Raw genomic sequence first — 4,365 nt, 5'->3', positions numbered from 1 at the left:
AATGTCTGGGATTTTGAATGTTAGGTCCCGGGTTCGAATCCCACCGTTGCCATAATGGTAGTCTGCTGAAGTTGGTTTTCTGTGGTTCCTAACTTCGAGGATCTAATGCAAGCCAATCTCCCCTTTAAAAAGTCTCGCCATACAAACACTGCAAATATAATTCAATCATTTCACTTCACATCTGAAATATAGATGTCTGGCCTGAAAAATCAGACACAACTCTAGATACGCACTCAGACTCTTAACTACACAAACTTACACTTCCGGAACAACTCACTAGGAAGTAAATTGCCCATAGATGGCGATATACATGGGTTGTACTCGAGTTTGAAAAGAAAAAAGAAGCATATATGCCAACACGAAAGAGAGTCGCTATGCCCTGAAAAAGTCAGAAGAAGCATTACTTTTTTTTGTCGCCTAAAATATTGTCTTGGCGCATAGAATTTTTTTCTTTTTTCGATATGTCCAGCCCTGATCACATGCTCAAATTTCTACTACCTTTCAGATAAGATTCAATGATTAGCATCACTGCATTTTTGGCCATCTTGGTATTTTTATTTTGTAATCAGCCGATCATTAAGAATGCTTTCGATTAGCTGAAGTGAGCATATCTATATCAGTAGAAATTTGATACCATGATTCAACGAAATATTTGCTGCACACTATGAAATGAGGTGATGGTCCTCCAAGTATAACTAAAAATATCTTAACCAATTCTTTTAAAACTTTATGATAGATGGACAGTGCAATATTTAAGCCTTTTCAAGAAACGTCGTCATATTTCAATATTCTAAATGATCTGGCTTAATATGAAATTTGAGCCTGAAAATCTAAAACGGTCAAAAATAACCAGCTTGGTCCTTCTAGTGTTAACTAACAGGTTAGAGGTCATACACACACAGTAATGAGTTTTGATATCCACAGGGAAACTATTTTCCAAAGATATAACATCACTGTCTGCTATTCTTTCAGGCAGGGGCGTAGCCAGAAATTTCGTTTGGAGGAACGAAAGTAATAGAACAATAGATTTGGCCATCTTTTTCCCTTTTTTCGGTCATTTTCTCACATTTTGGGGGACCATATCCCCAAGTCCCCTCCGCTATGCCCTTGCTTGCAGGAAAGAATCTCATTTCTGACCTGAATTCATCTTTTTATCAGTAAGCTAATAAAAAAACTCTTCGTATCAATAGCAGAGAGTGACATCATCATCAGATAAGTTGCCATCTGGTGGCAAAAAAAGATATATATATATATATATAGATTCGACTGTCCCATTCCACCCATATAAGCTTTAAGAAAAGAGGTGTGTTGCATCTATCGCACAGAACTGGACAAATCCCAGGTGGCAACAAATTGGAATTGGCGCTTAATATTCTTTATATGTGATAACTAAGTCGAAGGGCAGCACAAAATTATTGGAAATTATGCTGGGTCTGCAAGCAAGTAAAAGTGGTCCCTAAGTCTTTTGTCTGGGAAAGAATTACTTTGTGCCTATGAAACTTTGCACACGGGCGCCTAAACCGTTTTTCCGATCTGTCAAGCCCTGCTATAGCATAGCGATTTATCACAGCAATGAGCAAGTCACATGTATGCTCAGGGCAGGAAAAATGTCTGTAAACCAGACTCAGATACTGTGAAACCTCCCGTAACAGGACCATTAATGGGCCATTTTAAAGCCCCGTTCCTACAAGCTTCAATGGATTTTTCTACATATTAACTCCCAATTAGCGGACAAACAGCAGAAGAAGCAATCCATTGAAGCTTGTGGGAACGGGGCTTTAAAATGGCTCATTAATGGTCCCGTTATGGGAGGTTTCACAGTATCCGAGCCTGGTTTACAGACATTTCATAGAGATTATTTATTATAATGCATGTCATTACATATGTTCTTGAGCACCAAAGCAGAATGTGCCAAAATCTACGACGTACGTCACAGAACAGTTAGTGCTACTGCAGAACAATTTGTACGAAATTTAAGAAAACGTGCAAAAAAAAAACCCCCCACTATTACATGTATTGGGATTTTTACCGCAGAACATTTCCAGTCAGCTGAGGGCTCGTCGCAGAACAGTGCTAAACATTCTGCTTTGGGGTTCTTGAGAATACTCTCTACAAGGACTGTTGTAACTTGAGAATACTCTTTGTAAGGACTATTATTAACTTGAGAATAGTTACCGCAAAATGGGGTGAATGAGAGACGAAACTTTGTAAAAGCACAAATTTATTCCCTTATTATATCCGCAAAAGAATTTTTCCATTATCACGTTAGCCATCTAAAAATAAACTGGGAAGAGAAATTCTTTTGCAAATGTATTACGGGAATGTTTGTGCTTTTACAAAGTTTCGTTTCTATTCATCCTATTTTACAGTATTATTTTGGAGAATATTTCCCAGTAATTTATTAAAGTAGTCCGTACAGAGAATATCCTCAAGGAGATTATATATAATTATATTATAAACTACAGGAGAATATTCTCAAGATTTTTACATCTCTAGGCAGGCGAAATTTATGGATCTCAATCTGAGCCTTTTTTTTTCTTTCAAACCGAGCACAACTCCAGTCTATCACCATCTATGGGCAATTACTACTAAGTGAGCTGTGCCGGAAGTGTAACTGTGTGTGTGTACCTAAGTCTTGAATGCGTATATAGTGTTGTTTGATTTTTCAGTGCTGCCATCTATATTTCATATGATTGAATTAATTTCTGCTGTTTGTAGGTCTGTTGCTCTCTGTGGTGAGACTTTTTAAAGGGGGAGATCGGCCCGCATTCGCGCCTTGAAGTTGGGAACCACAGGAAACCAACTTCAGCCGACCACCACTGCGGTGATACGGTGGGGTTCAAACCCAGACCCTTGCGATGCGAGTCTGTCACTATGACACTCGACCACCACAGCGGCTCAATTTGAGGCTATAGGCTGCTCTTTCACAGACACGAAAAAGGATCCTTCTTGGACTCAGTCTTCCAATCAAGTGTGGTGAACATGGCATATGAAACATAATTACTCTTGACACCTGTTTTCATTACGTGCCAGCGCTATTTGCTAGGATCACTGACGGGACAATAGGAACAACTAATAACGTTCATAAACATACCAGGGAGGACAGTGTTGGCAACATACCAGTCATACCAGAAACTTGTCAACAAATTGGTAAACTGTACACTAGGGGAATCGACCCTATGGGCCATGGGCTTAGCGAGTAGGTTCTCAATTAAAATGAAACATGTAGCGATCATAAATAGCTCATAAAATTCAATTTTATACTCATAATCGTGATGCTACACATACATATTTTTCTTATTTACACCACACATTTCAGCCAAACATGCTAAACACATTTTAAAAAATAATAATAAAAACACAGGAATAGAGATACAAACGCAAATCAAACTTGTATCCTTTGGATAAAGTTTCTTTCCCTCCCTCTCCTCTCCATAATAATAATGATCAACAGCAAAACAAACACGCACGCACATATACTCATCATCATTATTATAATCGGTTACCCATGCTCATCAAACCTCAATGGTTATTGACGGCGTAGATGCGAGTCCACTCCTTGGCCGTCCTGATGGCCTCGGCCTCGTTGATCTTCCACTGCTCGGCGACGTCGTTGGCCAACGGGTCGTCCGGGTTCGGGGCGGACAGCAAGGCCTGGATGGACAACAGGACAGTCCGTATCTGCAGGGCCGGGCTCCACTTGTCCTTGAGGATGTCCAGGCATATCCTGCCCAGCTTGTCGATGTTCGGGTGGTAGATCTTGGTCACGAAACGGACCTTCGGCGCGGACATCGGGTACTCCTCGGGAAGGAACAGCTCCAGCTTGAAGGTCCCCCCTTCGAACGGCGACTCCTCGGGCCCGGCCACGACGACGTGGAAATATCTGGCGTTGCTCTCGTCGGGGACGGCGTTGATTCCTGGAACGGGCTCGGCCAGAAGGCGCTGCGTTTCTTTTATGATGCGTCTCGGTAGGCAAGCCATCATTCGAAAGGCAGATTTATATGAGATTAGATCTTCTCACGAAAAAGATTTAACTTCTCTCTGACGAGACGGAACTAATTTTCAATTAACGATTCAGCTATCACACAGGCAAATACTCATCACGAGAAAACACACACACCATCAACTTTATTTCGTTGCCTGTTACCGTCTGGTAAGGCAATACGATACGAATATGCTCCTTTTATCCCTATTACTTGCATTTCACGCAAATTATTTATATCAATTAACAAAATAAACAAATGGATCAAAATTGTGAAACGAGTATAATCAATATCGAAGAAGTTAGATTTATGATTATCTCACTTATTATTGATTTTTCTACATGAAGATAATTTGAACGTGTTTACATATATTTGCGAAAGA

At 40.2% G+C, this 4,365-nt stretch overlaps 1 pseudogene across 1 annotated transcript; it reads right to left on the bottom strand.

Moving 5' to 3' along the window:
* Positions 1-3,239: 3,239 nt before the first annotated feature.
* Positions 3,240-4,148, bottom strand: LOC149066826 (ubiquitin-conjugating enzyme E2 N pseudogene; annotated as a pseudogene). Its single transcript, XR_016195423.1, has one exon. The product of XR_016195423.1 is annotated as a ubiquitin-conjugating enzyme E2 N pseudogene (transcript).
* Positions 4,149-4,365: the final 217 nt, after the last annotated feature.

This window comes from Pholcus phalangioides, unplaced genomic scaffold, assembly GCF_987345545.1.
Source record: "Pholcus phalangioides strain wild (caught in Gottingen) unplaced genomic scaffold, Ppha-v1.0 ptg000032l_1, whole genome shotgun sequence".
Lineage (NCBI taxonomy): Eukaryota > Metazoa > Arthropoda > Arachnida > Araneae > Pholcidae > Pholcus > Pholcus phalangioides.
The sequence above is the reverse complement of the archived record's forward strand: the minus strand, read 5'-3'. Positions and strand labels throughout refer to the sequence as shown.